Here is a 27,324-nt window from a genome sequence, read left to right as displayed (position 1 = left end):
GACCTGAACTGCACAGGGAGATGGTGGACCAGTCCCTGCTGATCTGAGCTCCACAGTCACAGGGACCCACATCTTTCTGAAGCATCTCCAGGGCTGGTGACCACCGTCCATGGTGAGGACCCCACAGGGAGGAGGTGATGGACGGGCTGAGGAGCCTCCCACGGGGGAGGCTCTGACAGGGAAGGACGTGCCTTGGGTCACCTCACCTGGAAGAGGTGTCTCGTGAAACTCGGAGTCTATTTCCTACTTCTTCATGGAAATGAGAACTAGGCCCTGGGGAAGGAACGTTCCCTTTCTGAGGGGCTGCAGACATGACAGCCCTGTGACAGGGAGGACCAGCCTCCCAGTGGCCACACCCCGTGTGTCTGTCTCTGCTGAGGGCACCATGGTTTCTTCCATCTGCACAGCCAGGACGAGAGGAAAGAGACACCATGACCCCTATCTTCACGGCCCTGCTCTGCCTGGGTGAGAATGAGGAGGGGGAGGGGAAGCCCTGGTCTGGGAGGGACCCCGCCCCACAGCCAGGCCCTGGTCTGTCAGGACCCCAGGAGTCAGGAGGCTCACTATGGGGGAGGTGGTTCTGCTCAGGATTCAGGGCTAAATCTCACACGAAATCTCTTCCAGGACTGAGTGTGGTTCTGTGGACCCAAGTGCAAGCAGGTGAGTTTGTCCCCAGGTGTCTCAGGTCCCACTCCTAATGGGGACAAGGAGCCATCCCTGGGAAGTGGTGAATGGAAAAAAGTAGTTCTCAGCTGATGGATAGGAGACATCTGAGATGTTCGGGCTGAGAGCTGGGGACTGAGGGAGGGAAATGTCTTGTGACCCAGTCCTTGATTTCCTTCCAGGGACCCTCCCCAAACCCACTATCTTGGTGGAGCCAGGCCTTCATCCCGTGGGGCAGCCCTGTGACCATCTGGTGTCAGGGGACCAAGCAGGCCCAGGAGTGCCATCTGTATGAAAAGGGAATCTCAGAACCTTGGAAGAAACTGAAACTATAGGAGCCCATGGATAAGTTCAACTTCTCTATCACACAGATGACAGAGCATACTGTAGGAATATATTGATGTCACTATCTCAGTCCCACTGGCTGGTCAGAAGACAGTGACCCCTTGGAGCTGGTGGTGACAGGTGAGAGGACACTCAGGGGTCCCAGCCTCAGGCTCTGCCCTCAGGAAGGGGGTCTGCTCTCAGGTGGTCTCCCCCCTCACTGCCCAGCCCTGGAGGATGTGAGGGAGGGGTGAGCCCCATCTAACACACTGCTTCCTCCTCTCTTAGGATCCTATAGCAAACCCAGCCTCTCAGCCCTGCCTAGCACTGTCGTGACCTCAGGAGGGAATGTGACCCTCCAGTGTGGCTCAGAGAGGGATTTGACAGGTTCATTCTGACTAAGGAAGGAGAACACAGGTCCTCCTGGACCCTGGACTCAGTACAACACCCCAATGGGCAGTTCCAGGCCCTGTTCCCTGTGGGCCCTGTGAACCCCCAGTCACAGGTGGACGTTCAGATGCTATGGCTATTACAGGGACAGACCCCATGTGTGGTCATTGCCCAGTGACCTTCTGGAGCTTCTGGTCTCAGGTAGGGAGCCTCAATCCTGATCCCTGTTTGGTTAAGTGTCCTGCTCAGAATAGCCTTAATCTAGGACAGGACTGAGGGGTTCCAGGGCAGGGTCATCTAGATGGAGACCCTGTCCTCAGAGGGATGGAGCCCAAAGGCCCCTGTCACCGCTGCCCCTTCCTCATACCCGCCACCACATTTTCCAGGGGTGTGGAGGGAGGACCTCGCCAGGGGCGCAGGGCAGACACAGGAGATGGGTGTGAGCAAATACAGCATCCCTGCGGGGGGCACTGTACCCCTCACTCTTCTCTTGTCTGTTTCCCAGCACCTTCTGCAGACCCCAGCGCCTCACCCCCAGGGCCCATCTCCACAGCTGGTGAGTCCCTGGGACCTCTTTGCTTCGCGGGAGCACGGACCTCCCCAGGGGGGTTCTGAGTGTCTCAGAGGATCTGATGCCCCCTCAGAAACTCCAGAGTGGTCTTGTCCCCTGGGGAGGCTGGGAGGCGGGCAGAGGTGCAGGGCTGAGGCAAGGGTTAGACCACAGGGGTCCACAGGCTCTGAGGCTGGCCGATGATGGGTGCTGTGGTCAGAGCAGAAGGAGATGCTGGGGCCCAGCCTGAGGGAGGGGAAGTCAAGGTGAGGCAAGGAGACAGCAGCCCCCAACTCTCCTCCCCTTGTCTTTGGTTTATGATGTACAGGTGGGGTCCTGTGTCAGGGGTGGGGTCTCAGTACTCTCTGAGAGGGTATTTTGGACAGGTCCCCTGCCATCTAAGCCTCAGCCTGTCCCCCACACAACAGAGGAGAATCCAAGCTCAGATCTCAAGGGGCATCGTGGTTCTGACCCAGCAGGCACCACCCTGCTCTGCAGAAGTGAGGGGAGGGCAGTGTGAGGTGCTTGGGGTGTGAGGGACACACAGGGCAATGACAAGGTGACAACCCAAGTGCTTTCTTAGAAGTCTGTGGTGCCCAGCCTGTTCTTATCGAAGGAAAAACATCATAAATCAAACAAAAATAAACAAGGGCCAGGAGACCAGGGTCCACGGGGTATGAATAGCAAGCAGCTCCACGGCTTCCGGGCAGTGGGGCCTCAGACAAGCCTCGTCCCCCTCTGAGTCCCAGTTTCACTGTCTGTGAAACGTGTCTCCTCACGTCTCCCTCTCCGGTTTGCTAAGGAATGTAGGTGATATCCCAGAAGTGGAGGCCCTCCTCGTGGGTGGCCCACCCAGTGCTCAGGAAATGGCAGATCTGTCCTCAGTTCCCCTCCCACACACCCACTCCAAAAAGTTCAGGGAGGCCTCATGTGGGGGTATCAAGTCTGCAGGACAGAGGTCATTTTTTGGCTGGACGTCGAGATTGAGAAGGTCACAAGGTGCACCCCAGAAAGCCTCTGATGGGTTGGTGAGTGGGAACTACTTGGGGGGCTGCATTCAGCTCTAGTTACAGAAGAGGCCTGGGGCATACAAGGACTGGGAGAAAGGTCTTTCCAATCTGACAAGCAGCCTTCAGAGCCCAAAGCTGGTGTCTGTTTGGTGGGGCAGCATGAACAGAGCACAAGGGATCCCATTGTACCAGGTTCATCGCAGCCCTGCCACTTCTAAGCTGGGTGACTCGGGGCACCTGGTTTATCTCTCTGAACCTCAGTTTCCTCATCTGTGAAATGGGTGAAAGCATGAGTGGCATTCACATGTTGCTTCATTGCTGTGAAGGTGAGAGGTGATTAAGTTACAAACCCCCAAAAGTGCACAATGGGTGCTCAATCAAATGACATTATTGGTTCATTCATGACATCATTGTGTCCAAGGTCTTCAAACATACCAGAAAGATCTCACTAGAGTCGCTGTGACCTTCGTCCTGCTGCTCTTTCTCCTTCTCTTCCTCCTCTTCCTCTTCAAGCACTGGAAAAAGTGCAAGAAGCCAGGTGAGTCCAAGATGGAGAGAGCTGGTCTACCTGAGAGAGGCACCCTTCCTCTAAAGACACATAAAGTGGTTTGTTAGGGCACCAGCCAAAATGTGGCATAAAATAAAATAAAATAAAATAATAATATAAAATATAAAATAAATAAATAAATAATTAATTAAATAATTAAAGTAAAGTAATGTTCAGTTTTGAAAGTTCTCCTAATTAAACAATCCAGAGTTTCTAGGAAGCTCTTTCTATCCCGGCTTCCACTGATAACCTTCCTGGGGCAGAGATCTGGGATTCCCACAGAAGTACGGCTGTGACAGGAGGGGCCCTGTGTGGAGGGAGCAGGGTGCACCCAGCACCTGAGGAACCAATGCTGGCAGTGAGGAGGGGGAATCATGAGAAGGTGTCATTGGCATTCTGCAGTCAAGAGTGGTGGGGAGCGGGTCTGGTTGTGAAGAATGGGTGGAGGTTGAAGGGGTTGGGAGTTTCATTGCTTTGAGAAAATATATCAATATATGGGGTTCACCACCCTTGAAACATTTAGAAATAATGAAGATTTTTTTTTTTTTTTGGAATTGAATATCTCACTATAACCTCATTAAAAAAAAGGAAAACATTTAAAAATATTTTATATATTTTAAATAAATATATATTTTATACTGATATATGTATTTATATATACATATACACACACACACGCACACACACATCAACTGACATAGAAATAGTAAGAGGTAGAAATATTTGTGCTGTGTACACCAGCTAAGTCCTAGACAAAGTGACAGCCCACTAGAAATAAGTCCACCTACCACCCAGATCTTGGCTTCTAAATACCATCCTCTGTGAGAATGAAGAGACGTAACAAGAACAAAGCTGGACTTTTGAAAATGTCCTTCCAGGTTCATAAAAATATATTTAAATCAACCATACAAATTTTGAGTGCTACTTTCTAATTTCATTTACGTTGAATTCCACTTGGACTGGGCTGGGGACGACAGCCTCTAAGACAGACATGGCCAACATACGGCCCACGGGCCGGATACAGCCTGCGTAATGAGTTTATGTGGCCCACGATTAAATTTTTAATATTCTCGCCCTGGCCGGTTGGCTCAGCGGTAGAGCGTCAGCCTGGCGTGCGGGGGACCCGGGTTCGATTTCCGGCCAGGGCACATAGGAGAAGCGCCCATTTGCTTCTCCAACCCCCACCCCCTCCTTCCTCTCTGTCTCTCTCTTCCCCTCCCGCAGCCAAGGCTCCATTAGAGCAAAGATGGCCCGGGCGCTTGGGATGGCTCCTTGGCCTCTGCCCCAGGTGCTAGAGTGGCTCTGGTCGCGGCAGAGCGACGCCCCTGAGAGGCAGAGCATCGCCCCCTGGTGGTCAGAGCGTGGCCCCTGGTGGGCGGGCCGGGTGGATCCCGGTCAGGCGCATGCGGGAGTCTGTCTGACTGTCTCTCCCCGTTTCCAGCTTCAGAAAAATACAAAAAAAAAAAATTTTAATATTCTCCGCTACTTTAAAATCTCAGCCACTTAGAAGCAGAGGTGTCTTCGATTTGGAAATCAAGATATTTAAGAAGATAGTGATACGTGGAAAACAACTCCGAGTGTGACAATCTAGGATTAACTTCCAATAATTGGTTGAATAAATTCGCAATACTTTTTTATTTTTAAAAAAAATTTCATTATAGTCTGACCAGGCAGTGGTGCAGTGGATAGAGCGTTGGATTGGGATGCAGAGGACCCAAGTTCGAGGCCCCGAGGTCTCCAACTTGAGTGCGGGCTCATCTGGTTTGAGCAAGGCTCACCAGCTTGAGCCCAAGGTTGCTGGCTCAAGCAAGGGGTTACTCGGTCTGCTGTAGCCCCCCTCCCAATGAAGAATTGAGGTTTCTCATCTCTCTTTCTTTCTGTCTGTCTGTCCCTATCTCTCCCTCTCTCTGACTCTCTCTCTGTCACTAAAAGAAAGAATTTTTTTTTTTAAATTACATTATAGAAAGTGACGTCACGGAAATGGCGCCGTGAGCAGCGCGTCCGACAGATCTCCCCAAAATCACAACAAATTTATCAACTAGAAACAGGAAAATTTATCTTCGGAGAAAACTGAAGGCAATAGGACTGTTATCACTCGAATCTGAGAGACGAGGGTGTGGAGGAAGCTACCCCAGGGACGTTCATTCAAGCCGCGAGAAAGTGCGCCTGTGGTAAGTCATCCCGCACTCGGAAGCCGCCGCCGCCAGCCCGGGTCGGTTACAGAACGAGCAGCGAGCAGCTGCTGGCGCGCTCCCGGTCTGGTTGCAGACCGAGCATTGCAGACCGAGCACCGCTAACGTTCCCAGCGGCCCGCGCACGGGGAGCTGGAGAGGCCCCAGGGCGGTATTCCCTACTTGGGAGATTCTCTCTGCGGGCGGGGCACCTCACCCAACCATTCAAGCTAACAATCAAGCGTTGGGGGAGGGGCGCGCGCAGGCAGCCTGAAATACCTTTGGGAGCACAGCTGCGACCCAATTACTAAAATTAACTTAACCCGTGAAATCTGCGCACCCTCGGTTCTAATTGATAAGATCTCTCTCAGTTCACCGACCCAAGACAAGAGGCGTGATATTTTTTGGTGCCTCTCGCTAAAGGGGCGGGGGCAACTTCTGATTGATAGAGCCTCCATATTCAGGGATAAACGCTAACAAGAAGGACTTGGCAGATAATAAGATCTATAGCACACTAGTCGCAAGCAGAGACTAGTGCCTCTTCTTACCGGCCAAAACAGGCTACAAAGTGTGGAAAGCCTGGGTTGAGAGGTCCAACGGAATGCTAGGCGCTGAACAATCACCTTGACAACAATTGACTCCCACCCCCGCCTGATTACACTGGAGGCCCTGACTGTCAGAGCCCTTCCCAGAGCCTTGCACTGAGTGGGGATAGAGTGGGGATTTCCCAGCTCTTTGAGCCTCTTACTCCCCAGGCAGAAGCAGTGGCAGCCTTGTGGCTGGATCGCCAGGCTGCTGGTTCGGGAAGGGGGGACTGGGAGAGAGAATCCACGAAGGCGAACTCTCTCGTCGGTAGACCCTGAAGACGCCGGCAGGCCTTGACTACCAGCAAGACTAAAGCCAATTGTGTGACATTGCCGTAGAACCCCATCAATTGCAAGTCCCTGCCTGGGTGTGGCGCAGGGGCAGGGCCTGGGGTGCAGAGTCGCCAACCGGGAAGAGGGAGAGAGGAGAAGGAGGAAGAGGTTGACATCTCAAAATCAGGAAAAATCCACAGACTTTGCAGCTTGTTCCACTGTTTGTTTTTTTTTTTGTTTTGTTTTTTTTTTTGTTGTTGTTGTTGTTGTTTGTTCCTTCTATCTTATTGCCTTTATTTCCTCCACCTCAGTCCTTCTATTCTCTGCCCATCTTATGCTTCCCTTTTCTTGAACTACACTACCCATAAGTGTTACATTTTATTTCTCTTCTTCATCCTCACCCTCCTTTGGGGTTATACTCCAGGTCACTTAATTCTCACTCTCTCCTCTTTTGTTTTTTTTTTTGCCTTATTTTGTTTTTTTCTCTTCCTTTTTTATTTCTTCCTTCGTTTTTCTCTTTTTCTTATTTTTTCCTTTCTATTCGTTTTTTCTTTTCTCGTTTTACTTTCCTCCCATTTAATCCTCAATCACGAACAAATTAGTTAATTTGGGACTCAAGGTTTTTTTTGGCTTTGTTTTTCTTTTTCGGTTTTGTTTTTGTTTTTTTCTGGTTGGTTTGTTTTTGTGGCATTTTGGGTCCTCCCAACCCAAGGTCTCCATTGTATTTGGTCTTTGCTCCACTTAATACAACGTATTTTTACTTATTATTTTTATTTTTTCTTCTTGATTATTCCTTTTTTTGTCCTTTTTTCTGGTTCCCTCTTGTCCCTCTCATTATATCTCTTGGTTGACTGTCACCCGCAGGCAGATCAACTTATGCTTGTCTAAGATTTTCTTCCTTTTTTTTTTTTTTTATTTATTTTTTTATTTTTTGCCCCCTTGAACTCTACACCGCAAACCAGGCCCTCCATTATAGGCACGATATTTCCCTGAGGAGGGGAGAGGAGGGAAGGAGAACAAAGAAAAAAAAAAGGGGGAAATAATAAATTATTACTGCTTTTTTTTGTGGGGTGTTTTACCCTTTGTTTTTTGTGTTTTTTTTTGTTTTTTTTTGTTTTTTTTGTTTTTTCGTTTTTTTGTTTTTTACTTTTTACTCTTTATTAATTCTAATTAGTGCTATCAACAAGACCACCCTCAGATGCCAATAAGAAAGAGGAAATCGAATATTATGGATACAAAAGAAAGAGAGGTAACACAAATAGATGTGGAAAAATCTATGGAGAAAAGACAACATATTGGAAGCCTTGGAGCTAAATGACAGAGAATTTAAAATAGAAATCTTAAAAATACTCAGAGATATACAAGAAAACACGGAAAGGCAATATAGGGAGATCAGAAAACAACTCAATGAACACAAAGAATATATTACCAAGGAAATTGAAACTATAAAAACAAATCAAACAGAAATGAAAAACTCAATTCATGAGCTGAAAAACGAGGTAACAAGCTTAGCTAGCAGAACAACCCAGATTGAAGATAGGATTAGTGAAATAGAAGACAAACAACTTGAGGCACAACAGAGAGAAGAAGAAAGAGACTCAAAAATAATAAAAAACGAGAAAGCCCTACAGGAATTATCTGACTCCATCAGAAAGAATAACATAAGAATAATAGGTATATCAGAGGGAGAAGAGAAAGAAAATGGAATGGAGAATATACTCAAACAAATAATAGACGAGAACTTCCCAAGCCTGTGGAAAGAAGTAAAGCCTCAAATTCAAGAAGCAAACAGAACACCGAGTTTTCTTAACCCCAACAAACCCACTCCAAGGCACATCATAATAAAGATGACACAAACCAATGACAAAGAAAAAATTCTCAAGGCAGCCAGGGAAAAGAAGAGTACAACATAGAAAGGAAGGCCTATTAGATTATCATCAGATTTCTCAGCAGAAACTCTACAAGCTAGAAGAGAGTGGACCCCAATATTTAAAGCCCTGAAAGAGAGGAACTTTCAGCCAAGAATACTATACCCATCAAAGCTATCCTTCAAGTATGAAGGAGATATAAAAACATTCACAAATACAGAAAAGATGAGAGAATTTATCACGAGAAAGCCCCCACTCCAGGAAATACTAAAGGGGGTTTTCCAACCAGATTCAAAGAACAAAAGAAAACAACACCACAAGTAACAGCTCCACCAAGAACACAATAAAACCAAACTTAAACTGTGACAACAAAGAAAAAAAAAAGGGGGGGAGAGAATGGAGATTAACAGTAGCAAAGGACGATGAAGTGCAGAAATACTTATAAGATAGGGTACTACAATGAATATGGTAGGTACCCTTTTCATTACTTAATGGTAACCACCCTAGAAAAAACCACCACAAAAACACATGACTTAAAAAAGGTAGCAACAGAGGAAAGAAGTATGGAACACAAACAAACAGAAACAAATGATAGAAAAACAAAAGAGAAGAATCAAACTAGATACAAAACTAACAGAAAGCAATTTATAAAATGGCAGTAGGGAACCCACAAGTGTCAATAATTACACTAAATGTAAATGGATTAAACTTACCAATAAAAAGACACAGAGTAGCAGAATGGATTAAAAAAGAAAATCCAACTATATGCTGCCTACAAGAAACACATCTAAGCAACAAGGATAAAAACAAATTCAAAGTGAAAGGCTGGAAAACAATACTCCAAGCAAACAACACCCCAAAAAAAGCAGGTGTAGCAATACTCATATCTGATAATGCTGACTACAAGACAGAAAAAGTACTCAAAGACAAAAATGGTCACTTCATAATGATTAAGGGGACACTGAATCAAGAAGACATAACAATCCTTAATATATATGCACCAAACCAAGGAGCACCAAAATATATAAGACAGCTACTTATTGACCTTAAAACAAAAACTAACAAAAATACAATCATACTTGGAGACCTCAATACTCCGCTGACGGCTCTAGATCGGTCATCCAAACAGAGAATCAATAAAGATATAGTGGCCTTGAACGAAATACTAGAACACCTGGATATGATAGACATCTACAGGACACTTCATCCCAAAGCGACAGAGTATACATTTTTCTCTAATGTACATGGAACATTCTCAAGAATTGACCATATGTTGGGCCACAAAGACAATATCAGCAAATTTAGAAAAATTGAAATTGTACCAAGCATATTTTCTGATCATAAAGCCTTGAAACTAGAATTCAACTGTAAAAAAGAGGGGGAAAAACCCACAAAAATGTGGAAACTAAACAACATACTTCTAAAAAATGAATGGGTCAAAGAAGAAATAAGCGCAGAGATCAAAAGATACATACAGACAAATGAAAATGAAAATACGACATATCAGAATCTCTGGGATGCAGCAAAAGCAGTAATAAGAGGAAAGTTCATATCACTTCAGGCCTATATGAACAAACAAGAGAGAGCCGAAATAAACCACTTAACTTCACACCTTAAGGAACTAGAAAAAGAAGAACAAAGACAACCCAAAACCAGCCGAAGAAAGGAGATAATAAAAATCAGAGCAGAAATAAATGAAATAGAGAACAGAAAAACTATAGAAAAAATCAATAAAACAAGGAGCTGGTTCTTTGAAAAGATCAACAAAATTGACAAACCCTTAGCAAGACTCACCAAGGAAAAAAGGCACAGGACTCAAATAAATAAAATCCAAAATGAAAGAGGAGAGATCACCACAGACATCATAGATATACAAAGAATTATTGTAGAATACTATGAAAAATTATATGCCACCAAATACAACAATCTAGAAGAAATGGATAAATTCCTAGAACAATACAACCTTCCTAGACTGAGTCATGAAGAAGCAGAAAGCCTAAACAGACCAATCAGCAGGGAGGAAATAGAAAAAACTATTAAAAACCTCCCCAAAAATAAAAGTCCAGGCCCAGACGGTTATACTAATGAATTCTATCAAACATTCAAAGAAGACTTTGTTCCTATTCTACTCAAAGTCTTCCAAAAAATTGAAGAAGAAGCAATACTTCCAAACACATTTTATGAGGCCAACATAACCCTCATACCAAAACCTGGCAAGGATGGCACAAAGAAAGAAAACTACAGACCAATATCTCTAATGAATACAGATGCTAAAATTCTAAACAAAATACTGGCAAACCGAATACAACAACATATTAAAAAAATAATACATCATGATCAAGTGGGATTCATCCCAGAATCTCAAGGATGGTTCAACATACGTAAAACGGTTAACGTAATACACCATATCAACAAAACAAAGAACAAAAACCACATGATCTTATCAATAGATGCAGAAAAGGCTTTTGATAAAATACAACACAATTTTATGTTTAAGACTCTCGGCAAAATGGGTATAGAAGGAAAATATCTCAACATGATAAAGGCCATATATGATAAACCATCAGCCAACATCATTTTAAACGGCAAAAAACTGAGGACTTTCTACCTTAAATCAGGAACAAGACAGGGTTGTCCACTCTCTCCACTCTTATTTAACGTGGTGCTAGAAGTTCTGGCCAGAGCAATCAGACAAGACAAAGAAATAAAAGGCATCCATATTGGAAAAGAAGAAGTAAAGGTATCACTTTTTGCTGATGATATGATCCTATACATCGAAAACCCGAAGGACTCCACAAAAAGATTATTAGAAACAATAAACCAATACAGTAAGGTCGCAGGATACAAAATTAACATACAGAAGTCCATAGCCTTTCTCTATGCCAACAATGAAATATTAGAAAACGAACTCAAAAAAATAATCCCCTTCACGATTGCAACAAAAAAAATAAAATACCTAGGAATAAACATAACAAAGAATGTAAAGGACCTATATAATGAAAATTACAAAGCATTGTTAAGGGAAATCGAAAAAGATACAATGAGATGGAAAAATATTCCTTGTTCTTGGATAGGAAGAATAAATATAATCAAAATGGCCATATTACCCAAAGCAATATACAAATTTAATGCAATTCCCATCAAAATCCCTATGAGATTTTTTAAAGAAATGGAACAAAAAATCATCAGATTTATATGGAACTATAAAAAACCCCGAATAGCCAAAACAATCCTAAGGAAAAAGAATGAAGCTGGGGGCATTACAATACCTGACTTTAAACTATATTATAGGGCCACAATAATCAAAACAGCATGGTATTGGCAGAAAAATAGACACTCAGACCAATGGAACAGAATAGAAAGCCCAGAAATAAAACCACATATATATGGTCAAATAATCTTTGATAAAGGGGCCAACAACACACAATGGAGAAAAGAAAGCCTCTTCAACAAATGGTGTTGGGAAAACTGGAAAGCCACATGCAAAAGAATGAAACTCGACTACAGCCTGTCCCCGTGTACTAAAATTAATTCAAAATGGATCAAAGACCTAAATATAAGACCTGAAACAATAAAGTACATAGAAGAAGACATAGGTACTAAACTCATGGACCTGGGTTTTAAAGAACATTTTATGAACTTGACTCGAATGGCAAGAGAAGTGAAGGCAAAGATAAATGAATGGGACTACATCAGAATAAAAAGTTTTTGCTCAGCAAGAGAAACTGATATAAAAATAAACAGACAGCCAACTAAATGGGAAATGATATTTTCAAACAACAGCTCAGATAAGGGCCTAATTTCCAAAATTTACAAAGAACTCATAAAACTCAACAACAAACAAACAAACAATCCAATAAAAAAATGGGAAGAAGACATGAATAGACACTTCTCCCAGGAAGAGATACAAATGGCCAACAGATATATGAAAAAATGCTCAGCTTCATTAGTTATTAGGGAAATGCAAATCAAAACTACAATGAGATACCACCTCACCCCTGTTAGATTAGCTATGATCAACAAGACGGGTAATAGCAAATGTTGGAGAGGCTGTGGAGAAAAAGGAACCCTCATTCACTGTTGGTGGGACTGTAAAGTAGTACAACCATTATGGAGGAAAGTATGGTGGTTCCTCAAAAAACTGCAAATAGAACTACCTTATGACCCAGCAATCCCTCTACTGGGTATATACCCCAAAACCTCAGAAACATTGATACGTGAAGACACATGTAGCCCCATGTTCATTGCAGCACTGTTCACAGTGGCCAAGACATGGAAACAACCAAAAAGCCCTTCAATAGAAGACTGGATAAAGAAGATGTGGCACATATACACTATGGAATACTACTCAGCCATAAGAAACGATGACATCAGATCATTTACAGCAAAATGGTGGGATCTTGATAACATTATAAGGAGTGAAATAAGTAAATCAGAAAAAAACAAGAACTACATGATTCCATACATTGGTGGAACATAAAAATGAGACTAAGAGACATGGACAAGAGTGTGGTGGTTACCAGGGGTGGGGGGAGGGAGGACAGGGGGAGAGTTAGGGGGAGGGGGAGGGGCACAGAGAACTAGATAGAGGGTGGCGAAGGACAATCTGACTTTGGGCGAGGGGTATGCAACATAATTTAATGACAAAATAACCTAGACATGTTTTCTTTGAATATATGTACCCTGATTTATTAATGTCATCCCATTACCATTAATAAAAATTTATTTTAAAAAAAAATTACATTATAAAGATTTACAACTTTTGTACTCCTCTGTACTTGATATTAACTGTTTGATGTTTAGTGGCGATGTGAAACCCACATTCTTTTAGGCGGAGTTTGCCAGTGCGCACCCAAGGTCAAACAATTCGTTATTTTTGTGGTCAAGTGTGCTGAATCAAGTGGCATTGTAGCATAGACAATAGCTGCAGTTTAGGACACTAAAAACGTGTCCAGGCTGTTTGTAAAATGAAATAATTGTTTTATTTGTGATATAACCCCTTCAAGCTCATTCTATTAGTTAAATATTGTTTTGATTGATTGCGATACAGTTTGGATATTTATACAGTATGTAATTATATTTTTATTAAAATATTTTTATTAAAGTAATATTGTATATTAAATTTTTTTCACTCACATTTATTCATAAACAAATTACATAATAAAATTTTGTTTACTTAAATAAATAGTTTTTTTTATTTAACATTTTTAAATTTTAATATTTTGTCTGGCCCGTGAAAAACGTTTTCTTTCTAATCTGGCGCGGGGGCAGAAAAGTCTTGGCTGCGCCTGCTCTAAGATCCTGTTGTGGCCCTGGAGGCCGCGTTCTGGGGTGGTTTCCAAGCTAATGTCTAACTTTGTGCAGCTGCTTCAGACCCTGAAGTTCAGACCAGAGTGCTTCGGAAAAGGTGATTTCTTCCCCAAACCGTTCCTAGACCTCCCGCCTCCACCTGTGGCTCCTTCACCACTGCCTGACGCTCCTTCTCTCCTCCCTCAGCTCTGGCTCCAGCCCCACGGCCCATGCCCATGAACAGAACCGGTGCAATTGGGGAAAAGGTGAGGTCCTGGTGGGACACGGGAGCTGGAGGAGGGATGGAAAAGGTGAGGAAGCGTGAAAGTCCCACGTCGGCGCAGTCTTAGACCCCTCCCTGCTCCTCCATGAACGTCAGCCTCCCCACCTATTTTGAGAGGGGCTTGTAGGGATCCTGGCATGAGATGGAATCTCCTCATTCTCCAGGTGCTTCCCTAAGGGATCCCCAAGCTGAAGAGGACAAAGAGCTGGACGGTCGGGTAAGACCTCTGCCCTATCCAGGGCGCACACCACAGGCGTGCTCACAAACTAAATTCGTGGGATGCTTGTCCCGCCTACCGCCACTTCCAGCTCATCAGTATCTGAGCATGCCCATCCCCACGAGGACACGTGCAGGCTGTGGGAACACTGCTTCTCAGTGGGTTTTTCTGATACACAGGGCCCCCTTCATCTTGGTTCCCTACTTGGGTCCCTTTGATCCTTGGTTATTCGTATCTCCAAATGGTCACACTGCCATGGACGATTGTACAGTTTGTGAACCACATGATAGTGATTGTAGGGTTGAGACCTTCCTGGTGCTGTCTGACCAACGTGCCTTTCCTTATTCACACAAAATCCCCCTGTAGACCAGGCAGACCTGGTACTATGACAGTACCAGGTCTGCCTTTCTTTCTTTCTTTCTTTCTTTCTTTCTTTCTTTCTTTCTTTCTTTCTTTCTTTCTTTATTTCTTTCTTTCTTTCTTTCTTTCTTTCTTTCTTTCTTTCTTTCTTTCTTTCTTTTTGTATTTTTCTGAAGTGAGAAGCTGGGAGGCAGAGAGACAGACTCCCACATGTGTCTGGCTGGGATCCACTGGCATGCCCACTAAGGGGTGATGCTCTGCCCATCTGAGGTGATACTCTGTTGCAACCGGAGCCATTCTAGTGCCTGAGGTGGAGGCCATGGAACCATCCTCAGTGCCGGGGCCAACTTTGCTCCAATGGAGCCTTGGCTGTGGCAGGGGAAGAGAGAGATAGAGAGGAAGGAGAGGGAGAGGGGTGGAGAAACAGATGGGCGATTCTCCTGTGTGCCCTGGCCGGGAATCGAACCTGGGACTTCCACACGTCGGCTGACGCTCTAAAACAGCAAAAATCCCGAGCCCCTCTGCCTCTGCCTTTCTTTGACTGCGTTTTCTGTCTTTCCTCCAATCCCATGGATTGAGATGCGCTAGATTTGTCCAACAATGTGCTGTGGCTATAACAATTGGCATTTGGTGCCTACTCCCACAGGAAGTCCACCAGCTATCTCATTAATCTCACCTGGAGACAGCTCTGTATTTTTGTTGCAAAATTTATTTAATCCCAGAGATAGCCAGAACCTCTCTCTGTTCATAAATCCACGATTGTTTCTAGCTCTGATCTCTTCTCTGAGCACCAGCTTCAAGCATCTGAATACCTGTGAGACATCTCTATTGTCTGTTTAGTGGGCATTTTAATGTCACACATATAACATTTGATTTTACACTTACAACTTTTTTTTTGAGAGAGAAAGAGAGAGAGAGAGAGAGAGAGAGAGTCAGATAGAGGGTAAGGAATAGTAAGAGAGAGAGAAACATCAACCCTTTGTTCTATGTTGTTATACTCCCATTGATTGCTTCTCAAACACACCCTGACTGGGGCTTGAACTGGCAACCTCTGGGTCAAACTGTGGCCTTGGGATGCAGCCGGTGCCCTTAGGAATGATCTGGTGACCTGAGGATCAATTTGTTGACCCTGGGCTTCAGCTGCTGACCTCAGTGTTTCGGGACAACATTCTAGCCACTGCACCACAGGCCAGAGCACATGTACAACTCTTAAATATTCTCTCCAAAGAGTTGTTTCTTCTCAGTGTTCAATACTTCCAAGACAAAAAAAATACAGAAGCCTTTTCTAATTCTTTCTCTCTCTCCCTACTGAGTCACCAATTCTTTGTTTCCCTAACACTTATCACCGTTTCACACAAACCTGCTTCTTGTTGGTGGTCTGTCCTCAACCCAGGGACAGTGAATTCCCCGAGGGCGGGGCCCTTAGCTGTCTTCTTCTTGGCCCTTTGACAAGTGCCCTGCCTCTCTGTGTCTCTGTGTCAGTGGGTTTCAACCGTCAGTCCACAGATCAGTCCACCAAAAATATCGTGCCAGTCCACGGAAGAGTGAACCATCCTGATGCTGTACGAAGATTATAGACCCAGTGATCTTAGTCAAATTCGCTCATGCTCAGGATGATTTCTGTCCTAGCGGTCCCTGAAATAATGCTCTTATTTTTACTGGTTCCCAAGTATAAAAAGGTTGAAAACCACTGCTAAGTTGCTCTTTCTGTCTTTGTCTCTATATAGCTAAGTAGACAAAAGGATACACAGTTGTATATAGTATTAGCATTTATAGAAAATATATATTTTTATATATTTATAATTATATACATAAATATACTCCTAGATATGTGTATAAAGTATATGTGTGTATATACATTATATATATATTATACACACACACACACATATATGTATATTTGATGAGGTGAGAAATCAAAGCCTTCATGAAGGTCCATCAAGATGTCTAGTTCTCCCTCATTAGCTCATTTGTTTATTCAGTGAGTCAACAAATCCTTAATAGAAATCAAGAAGGCAGGGATGACAAGTTCCAAGCACAGGCAATATTCGGCAAGTCAGTGACCATTAGCTCCAAGAATGATCCTCCTGATTTGACGTTCTGCTCACCAGGCCCTCTGGGGCTCTGTCCTAGACCAGGTGATATAAACTTGAATGGAAATATAGCTGAAAAAGGAGTTCATCTGACCTCAGTAATGATTTAAAATTGACTCTCTGGCTTCTGAGTGGAGACTTGTCAGAAAAGAAACAAAGGGAGCAAGGATGAAGGTCCATGTTGTCCTGTCTCCCCACCGCAGAGCTCTGACTACAAAGACACCCAGGGAATGATGTATACCCAGGTGGACCACGCAAGGGTCAGGTGGAGGGATAGTCACCCTGCCTTCTGTCCTGGCAGAGGAATTGGTGTCCACAAAGGGCAGATAAGAGGCAGAGGACAGGAAGATGGGCAGTCAGGTGGATCCTTCCTGCTCTAAGTGTCCTGGCTTCTCTCTGCCCCAATAATACAACTGTCTCTCACTCTACCCTTTCCAGGGTGCTCCATCCTTGGACCCCCAGGATGTGACCTACGCCCAGCTGAACCACTTAACCCTCAGACAGAAGACAAGTGCAACCCCTTCCTCCCCGTCAGAGGAGCCCCCAGAGGAGTCCAAAATGTATGCTGCTTTGGCCTCGTACTAGCCCAGGGAGGACCCAGACCACACACTCCAGAGAGGGCCCCTGCAGGGACTCTCGAAGGCATTGGACTATCATCTACTGACTCCAACCCTGAGGGTGTTTTGTAAGCAAGCAGGATATCGTGAGACTTTCGAAGTCACCTAGTTCTGCAAGTGAAGTTAAATGTGAACTCTACATTTTTAGACAGAGAGCAATACACTTTTACATAACTGATTGAGGGAAGGAAGATCACAAATAAAGACAGAATTTTTTTTTTTTTACTTAAAAGATAATTTGAATTTTATACATCAATACATACACTTATTTGAATAGTAATGCAAATGTTATATACCCAGACCAAATGGGAAAATTTAGTGCCTAGATGGAATTTTTAGAAAGAGAAGAAAGCCTGAAACTCAGCGACCTAGGTGAGCATCTGAAGACGACAATCAAAGAACAACAAATTCATCCTATGACTGTAGATGAAAGGATATAAAAGGATAAGGATACATATTTACATGGAAAGAATAAAAAAGAGAAAAGTCAACTGCATTAATCTCCTCAGGTTGTCATAACAAATGACCACAGACTGGGCAGTTTATAAGGACACTAACCTAGCTAATCAAGGATCCACCCTTATGATCTCATTTAACCTTAATTACTGCCTCAGAGGTCCATCTCCAATTACAACTGCACTGTGGGTTAAGGGGAGACATAAACATTCCACCCATAACATTCCACCCCGAGAGCCACCCCCGTATTCATGTCCTTCTCTCATGCAAAATACATTCATTCCAGCTCTACAGAGCTGCCCAAATCTCCACTCATTCTACCATCAACTAACAGGTCTCAAGTTCAAAGTTGCAGCTAAGTATTGTCTGCCTCAGACCTGGGTGACACTTGGGGTAGGACTCACTGAAAGGCAGAAATCCTCTGCAGTTGTGAACCTGTGACCCAGACACATTAGGTGCTTCCAAAATGCAGGGCTATGGCAGGGAGCGGGGAGATATTCCTATCCCCAAAGGGGAACATTGGAAAGACCCATCCAAAGGGTGATGGGTTCCTAGCACATTCAACATCTAGCAACATTCATTAGATTTTTTTTTTGGTCTTTTAGGTTTAATATCTTTCTTTTTAAAAAATTTACTTTTCAATTACCATTTACATTCAATATTATTTTATATTAGTTTCAGGTGTATGTCTACGGCCATACCACCTTGAATGCACTCGATCTTGTCTGATCTTGGAAGTTTCAGGTGTATAGCATTTGTGGTTCGATTTGATGCTCAGCCCCTCTGGATGGTCATGTCACCTCCATGGCTCAGCAGGGTGGCATGGCACCTTTATCTCCCTGTGCGGACTTGGCTCTCAAAGCTGTGAGTGAGGGCCATCAGCCCTGTTGAAACTGAGCAAGTGACTCTAACTTTGAGGTCAATGTGGCAGCTCTGATCATCTCTGAATGGCCTTTGGGGGTCATTCTTTCTTTCTTCTTGAATAATAATAGCTCTCGTTTGCAGACAGATAAAAGAATCATCATAGTCTGTAGTAGCTGAGCTGTGTTTCTGCTCCAACAATCCCATCATCTCTTTCCTGACTGACAGTCCAATCCCACCCGGGGTGCTCTCTCCCAAACCCACTCTCATTTCTAGCATATGGACAGCCAAAATCTTTCTAAGTCATTTAGTTCTGGGTCCATCTGCTTCGCAGTTCCTTCTTCAATTCAGCTTTCTCCTCTTGAAGGTTAATATCAGCACTCAGGAGGACCGAGGCTGCACATCAACATTTTGCTTAGGAAAGTCTTCAGCTAAATATGCAATTTCATTGCTCTCAAGTGCTATCTTCTAAAAACATTATAAGGCAATCGAGCCAAGTTATTTAACACTTTATAATAAAGATGCCTTTTCTCCATTGTCCAATACTGTATTTATTATCTCTGTCCGAGGACTCACTGAAAGGGGTGTTACCATCTATATACTCCAATCAAAATGCTGTTCACCATTTATTATGCATTTTCTGAGAAGGTGGAGTCTTTCACTCCACATCTCCTCTTTTCTCTCTGAGTCCACCCCAGAATCAGCATTAACATCCATATATCCACAAGCAGTCCAATTGCAGCACCTAGACTTTATTTTCTAGCATGCACCTCAGGACTTCTCCAGCCTCTTCCCATTACCAATTCCAAAGCTGCTTCTGGGTCTTGGTACCAACTTTTATGTTATTCTGCTCAGGCTCCTATAACAAAATATTATGGACGGAGTGTTTTAAGTAACAGAAACTTACTTGTTTACAAGTTCTGGAGAATGGAAGTCCCAGATCAAGGAGACAGGAGGGTCAGTGTCTGGGGGGAATTTCTCCCTGGGCTTGCAGACAGCCCCTTCTTCCTGTGAGAGAACTCGGCCTTCTGTTCATGTGAGAACATGGAGAGACAGAGAATGAGCTATCTGGTCTCTCTTCATATAGTGACAGTAAGCTTATCATATCAGGACCCCCTTATAATCTCATTTAACCTACATTTTTAGAGGCCCCACCTCCAAATGCAGCCACACTGGTGGTTAGGGCTTTAGCATGTGAATTGCAAGGACACAAGCATTCAGTCCACAGCATGCATAAAACCCACCATATTTATTATTAGACATTCTTAAAATGTATAACACTCAGCCGAACCAAACACGAAATAGATATATGGCACCAAGAACCCATATCAGTCGTGAAATGAGACATTGCTACAGATCCCACAGGAATCTTTCGTGTCAACATAAATACAAGAGGTAAAATGAGGCAAGCTCCAATGACCAAAAAAATAAGTTTATTTGGGAACAGCAGAGGAATCGTAATATGGGACATGCAAAGTGTAGTGAGCGATGGGTGAGTTTGCTGAGGATTTGGAGCAAGCTAGATTTATGGGCAAGGAGGGGAGGGTAGCTACAGTTCAAACATCAACTTCATTGTCTTGAGGATGGGGAGATACTCTTGGTGGAAGTGATGGGCTGTTTCAGTTTTCTGTAAACCAGGCATTTATTCTCTTTTATTCTTTTAGTTTCCTTGAGAATCCATACGTGAAATTATCCATATCCTATCCTCTAGTTCTATTTTAGAATGACCTCTTTCACAATACATATAAGTGTGCCTTGTGAAAAAGTTGATCCAATTTAGACAAGGTGGACTAATACCCAAAATTTATTTTCCAAGACGGCCTTGAGAATAAATAGAAAATCTGAATCATCATTGAACTATCAAAAGTTACATCCCGACCTGACCTGTGGTGGCGCAGTAGATAAAGCATCGACCTGGAAATGCTGAGGTCGCCGGTTCGAAACTCTGGGCTTGCCTGGTCAAGGCACATATGGGAGTTGATGCTTCCAGCTCCTCCCCCCTTCTCTCTCTCTGTCTCTCCTCTCTCTGTCTCTCCCTCTCCTCTCTAAAATGAATAAAAATAAATAAATAAAATAAAATAAATTAAATCACACTTTAAAAAAAAAAAAGTTACATCTGAAAATTAAAATCATCCCACAAAATTAACTCCAGGTCCATCAAGATATGCAGTGACTTCTTCCAAACTATTATGGAAAATTAGACATTAATTTTATATTAAACATATTTCTAGAGCAATCACATTTAGATAGGCTAACATGAAAATCTGAAAAGGATATTTCAAGAGAGAAAAATCACACTTAGGGTTTCCACATACATTCAGGTACAAAATAACTTTTTTCCCCTCTTCTTTTCCAAGTGAGAGAAGGAGAGATAGAGAGACAGACTCTCACATGCACCCCTACCGGGATCCACCCAGCTACCCAGTCTTGGGTTGATGCTCCAGTACTGAGCTATTTTTAGTGCCTGAGGCAGTGGCTCCACCAAGCCACTCTCAGCACTCCCGATGATATGCTCAAACTCATTGAGCCATGGCTGTGGGAGGGGAAGAGAGAGAAGAAGAGAGGGAGAGAGAGAGAGAAGAAGGAGGGCTAGAGGTAGAGAAGCAGACAGTCATTTCTCTTGTGTGCCCTGGCTGAGAATAAAACCCAGGACAACCACATGCTAAGCTGATGCTCTATCACTGAGCCAAATGTCTAGGGCCCAGAATAACTTTTTTTAAAAATGGAATTTATTGGGATGACACTGGTTCACATAATTATACAGGTTTGAGGTGCCCAATTCCACAACATGTCTCTGCACACTATACTGTACGTTCAGCACCTAAAGTCAACCAAGTCAAGTCTTCGTCCATCACCACTTACCCCCCCTTAACCTCTTCCAGCTCCCCCCACACCCTAGCAGTTACCACACTATTGTCTGTATCCATGAGTTAGAGAAAAAAAGGACAAAATAACGTTTTTTTAAGTGAGAGGAGGGGAGATAGAGAGACAGACTCCCTCCTGCACCCCAAATGGGATCCACCCGGCAACCTTCTCTGTGACCAATGCTTGAGTACTGAGCTATATTTTTTAGCGCCTGAGGCTGTCTCGCTACAGCTGAGCTATCATCTGTGCTTGGGGCTGATGCTCAAACCAATCGAACCACTGCTGTGAGAGGGGAAGAGAGAGAGAAGGGGGAGAGGGAGGGGAAAGAAGCAGATAGTAGCTTCTCTTCTGTGTCCTAACCAGGACTGAAAAAAAAATTTTCACATTGATTTGAGAGAGAGAAGCATCAACTAATTGTTTCACTTAGTTTTTCCAGTTAGTTGTGTGCTCATAGATTGCTTCTTGTGTGTACCAGACTTGGGGGTGGAACCTGTGACCTCTGGTGTGCCGGGTCAACACTTTGCCCACTGAACCACCTGGCCAGGGCCATTTTTTTGGAGATAAATGGGTCTCCAGGACTAGAGGGAGCACCCAGCTGTTCCTAAAATGGAAGGATCTTGTGCTCGAGAGGAAACTGAATCCTCTCTAGGCAAGAAATGTGCTCCTGATTACAAAACAAAGAGCAGCACAGTGACCCCTGCTGGCAAACTGAATGAGACCAGAGTCATCTGGGGAAAGTCACTTGCGCTCAAGGAAACAGTGGGTGGTTTGTGCCAAATTCCAAAGCAATTTTCCTGCTGGGGCCATTGGACACAGAATCCGTGTTATTCTGCACCCCTCCCGGATTTAAATGTCTTCAAAAGTAAATTAATAAAGGTAGATGTGTTCTCTCTTAAAAAAAAAAAAAGAAAAAAAAAAAGGAATGGAAGAGCCCTGGCCGGATATCTTAGTTGGTTAGAGCATCATCCCAAAGCACAGAGGTTGCTGGTTCTATCCCTGCTCACGGCACATACAAGAACACACTCATGTTCCTCTACTTCCCTCTTTTACTCTCTCAAACCAATACAATAAACATTAAAAAAAAAAGAAAAAGAATGAAAGAAAACATGTGATTGTGACGTTACTGCTCAATTCACCCTGGTAGTGGGTGACACATAAATATTTAAATAAAGATAAGTTGTCCTCGACAAATCACAGCTCTAGCCTGAATCAGTGCCCCTAAGATGCAGGACAAAGCCATGGGACCAGGAGGAGAGCCCTGCCTGAGGAACATGGGCACTGAGAAGGCAGCACTGAGCCGTAACCTTGCCCCCAACCCCACAGAAGGAGGGGGTGGACGCAGTTGCGAGAGAAAGGACAAGACCGTGGAGGGTGTAATAGAAACCCACACACTGGGGCCATGGAAGGGACATGTTTCCTTCCCTATTTCCCTGTGTTTCCCCTTTGTTCTCATTGTCAGAGACACTGGACCTGAACTGCGCAGGGAGACGGTGAACCTGTCCCTGCTGATCTGAGCTCCACAGTCACAGGGACCCACGTCTTCCTGAAGCATCTCCAGGGCTGGTGACTACCATTGCATGGTGAGGACCCCACAGGGAGGAGCTGATGGACAGGCTGAGGATGACGGTGGCCCCATGGGGGAGGCTCTGACAGGGAAGGACGTGCCCTGGGTCACCTCACCTGGAAGGGGCATCTCAGGAGACTGTGGATCTGTTTCCTGCATCTTCATGGAAATAAGAGCTAGGCTCTGGGGAAGAATGTTTTCCTTTCTGGGGGGTGCTGACATGACAGCCCTGTGACAGGGAGGGACAGCCTCCCAGTGGCCTTACACTGAGTGTCTTTCTGTCCTAGTGGCACCCTGGTTTCCTCCATCTGCAGAGCGGGGTCCAGAGAGAGGAGACTCCATGACCCCCACACTCACAGCCCTGCTCTGCCTGGGTGAGAATGGGGAGGGGAAGGGGAAGCGCTGGTCAGGGATGGACCCCGCCCCACAGCCAGGCCCTGGTCTGTCAGGACCCAGGACTCAGGAGGATCATGTTGGGGGAGGGGGTTCTGCTCGGGCTCAGGAGCAAATCTCTCACAGGAACTCTCTTCCAGGACTGAGTTTGAGCCCGAGGTCCCGAGTACAGGCAGGTGAGTTTGTTCACAGGAGTCCCTGGTCCCATTTGTCATAGGGGACAGGGGCCACCCCACGGGCAGCTGGGGATGGAGAACAGCAGACCTGTCTGACAGATGAGAGACCTCTGGGAGGGCCCTGGGACTGACAGCTGGGAGCGGGGGGAGGGAAATGTCTTATGACCTCTGACTCCTTCCAGGGACCCTCCTCAAGCCCACACTCTGGGCTGAGCCTGGCTCTGTGATCCCCTGGGGGAACCCTGTGACCCTCTGGTGTCAGGGGACTCTGGGGGCTGAGGAGTACCATCTGGATAAAGAGGGAAGCACACAACCGTGGGACACACAGAAGCCACTGAAGTCCAAGAACAAGGCCAAGTTCCCCATCAAGTACATGACAGAGCATGACACAGGGAGATATTACTGTAGATTCCTCAACTCCACTGACTGGTCAGAGCGCAGTGACCCCCAGGAGCTGGTGGTACAAGGTAAGGAAACACTCAGGGGTCCCAGCCTCAGGCTCTGCCCTCAGGAAGGGGTCTGCTCTCAGGGGGTCTCCCCTCTCATAGCCCAGCCCTGGGGGATGTGAGGGAAGGGTGAGCCCATCTAACATGCTGCCTCCTCCTCTCCTAGGATTCTACAGCAAACCCAGCCTCTCAGCCCTGCCCAGCCCTGTGGTGACCTCAGGAGGGAACGTGACCCTCCTGTGTGGCTCAGGGCAGGGATTTGACAGGTTCATTCTGACTAAGGAAGGAGAACACAGGCTCTCCTGGACCCTGGACTCAGTCACACTTCTTCAGTGGGAGATACCGGGCCCTGTTCTCTGTGGGCCCCGTGACCCCCAGTCACAGGTAGACGTTCAGATGCTATGGCTGTTACAACACATATCCCTGGTGTTTTCACTGCTCAGTTACCCCCTGGAGCTCCTGGTCTCAGGTGAGTAAGTTCCATTAGTGTCCTATTTTTGGACTGAGGCACAAGACATGCTACTTGCATTGTTTTTGGGAGGGGAGCCCCGTGTGAGAGTGGGGTGAGGAGAGCAGAAACACAGAGACAGTGAGACCTGCGCCAGGACAGGAGAAGACATTCTATGGGAGGAGCAGCCCCTGTAACTCATGTCTGGTCTCCCTAGGTGTATCTCAGAAGCCCTCCCTCCTGACTCAGCAGTGCCCCATCCTGGTCTCTGGACAGAGCTTGACCCTCCCATGTCACTCTGATGTCGGCTATGACAGATTCCCTCTGTTTAGAGGGAGGACGTGATTTCTCTCAGAGCCTTGTCCTGCAGCCCCAGGCTCTCTCAGGCCAACTTCTCCCTGGACACTGTGAGCAGCTCCGACAGAGGCCGCTACAGATGCTACAGTGGACACAACCTCTCCTCTGAGCTGTCGGCCCCCAGTGACCCCATGGACATCCTGGTGGCAGGTGGGGGGCCAGTGGGTTCAGTCAGGGACCCAGACTCTGCACAGGCCCTGCTGGGGGATCTCAGGTGGTGATGGGCAGAGTGAACGTGCAGGGTCCCAGGGAGGGGGACAGAGAGACAGGGAATGGGAGGGAAGGGGAGACTCAGAGAAACAGAGACAGACAGAGAGGAGGGTCCTCAGAGAGAGGGCTGCTGACTCTCAGGTCTGAACAAGGTGGCGGGCAGCCTCTCACCCACCTCCCTCTCTCTAGGACGGCTCCCTGATAGACCCTCTCTCTCGGTGCAGCCGGGCCCCACGGTGGCCTCAGGAGAGACCGTGATCCTGCTGTGTCAGTCACAGAGCCCGATGGACACTTTCCTTCTGTCCAAGGAGGGGACAGCCGATCCCCCCCCTGCATCTTAGATCAGAGCTCCGAGCTCAGCAGTACCAAGCAGAGTTCTCCATGAGTCCTGTGACCTCAGCCCATGGGGGGACCTACAGGTGCTACAGCTCAAACAGCACCACCCGCTACCTGCTGTCACACCCGAGTGAACCCCTGGAGCTCCTGGTCTCAGGTGAGGGGACAGTGACCCTGTTTTTTCCATGTTCAGTTACCTCATGGCTGAGTCCCTAGGAAGGTTGGAGACAGTAATAAATGAGGGGGTGCAGGAGGTTTCACAGAAGAAGGTCCAGCCCACGTGAAGTTTGAAAGACCCAGGACCCCCACCCTGAGCCCCAATTTCTGGTCTCAGTGGAGATAATGAGGGGTGGGTGGAGGGGTGCGTGTGTGAAATGAGCAGGGACATGATCAGACCAGCAGAGAACACAGATCCCCACACCTCAGCTCCTGACCTCCTCATCTCAGAACCTGGGCCGCTGTGGTTCTGGCCCCCACAGGACGCTCTCCTGTAGAGGGAAGCGTTCCCACCTGTGGGCACCGCTCTGCAAAGTCCCTGTGCTCCCCTGGGGGCCTCCAGGCACTCAGTGCTCCCCTGGGAATAAGGAGGGGGCGTGCACAGCTCACGAGGAACCGGGGCCTCACCCAGACGGTGTGCATTCGTGTCTGAGCTGTGCACACGGCTCTGTTATTGCTCTTGTCTGAGAACTTGTAGGCAACACTTCAATGTCTAAACTAACAATTTAACTTCCGTTATATGGAGTCAAGATTCAAATAAATATAACTCTATTCCTGTTTTCATTGGAAGTACATTAAATTTATACATTTATTATTGAGAGTAACGTCATATTGTCTTCTTATCACACATATTCAAATGAGGTTTAAACTTTTTTTTTTTTAATTTTTTTTTTTAGTGAGAGGAATGGAGGCAGAGACAGACTCTGGCAGGCACCTCTACCGGGATCCACAGAGTGAAGCCCACTAGGGGGCGATGCTCTGCCCATTTGGAGCCATTGCTTGGTTGCAACTGGAGCCATTTTTAGCACCTGACCCAGAGGCGATGGATCCATGTTCAGCATCCGGCCAACTTGCTATAATTGAGCTCTTACTGCAAGAACGGAGGAGAACAGAGAAAGAGAAGTGAGAGGGGGAGGATTGGAGAAGCTGATGGGCGCTTTTCCTGTGTGCCCTGTCCGGAAATCAAATCTGGCATCTCCACATGCCAGGCTGATGTTCTCTACCACTGAGTCAAGTGGTCAGGGCAAGGTTTAAACATTTTTCAAGTTAATAAACATCAGAAACATTTTGATAGGTATTTTTATAATTCAGTAAATTTATAACCTTTAGAAACTGTACACTTGAAACAGTATGGCTTTCTTAACAAATGTCACCTCAATAAATTCAATTAAAAAATTTTGAAAAACAAATTACATACCTAATTTGTAAGCAAACTATTTGATTCCCTTCTATTTTCTAAATAATAGTAAGTACACATGAGAAAGATGTTGGTTTGGGCATATTTATTTCATGATCTATTAGCTTCCTAAGATTCTCTCTCTTTGATGATTTTTTCTTTCTTTTTAAAAAATTTATTTAGAAAATTAAATTTCACAAGGTGACATTGATAAATAAGAGTACATAGGTATGAGTAAACAATTCTATAGCATTTAAACTTTTGATTATGTTGTATACCCATCACCAAAAGTCAAATAATTTTCTGTCACCATATATTTGTCCATCTTTATTCACTTTCCCCCTTCCTTCCCCAGTAACCACTTCATTTTTATCTCTAGACATGAGTCTCAGTTTTATATCCCACCTTTGTGTGAAATCATATAATTCTTAGCTTTTTAAAAATGTACTTATTTCACTCAGTATGATGTTCTCAAGGTCCATCCATGTTGTAAATGGCAATATGTCATCATTTCTTATGGCTAGGTAATATCCTGTTGTATATATGTACCACTTCTTCTTTATCTAATTCTCTATCCAGG

At 45.1% G+C, this 27,324-nt stretch overlaps 1 pseudogene; it reads left to right on the top strand.

The window, feature by feature from the left end:
• LOC136387093 (leukocyte immunoglobulin-like receptor subfamily A member 6) lies at positions 1–25,508 on the top strand (annotated as a pseudogene).
• Positions 25,509–27,324: the final 1,816 nt, after the last annotated feature.

Source organism: Saccopteryx leptura, unplaced genomic scaffold (genome assembly GCF_036850995.1).
Source record: "Saccopteryx leptura isolate mSacLep1 unplaced genomic scaffold, mSacLep1_pri_phased_curated manual_scaffold_72, whole genome shotgun sequence".
NCBI lineage: Eukaryota > Metazoa > Chordata > Mammalia > Chiroptera > Emballonuridae > Saccopteryx > Saccopteryx leptura.
The sequence above is the reverse complement of the archived record's forward strand: the minus strand, read 5'-3'. Positions and strand labels throughout refer to the sequence as shown.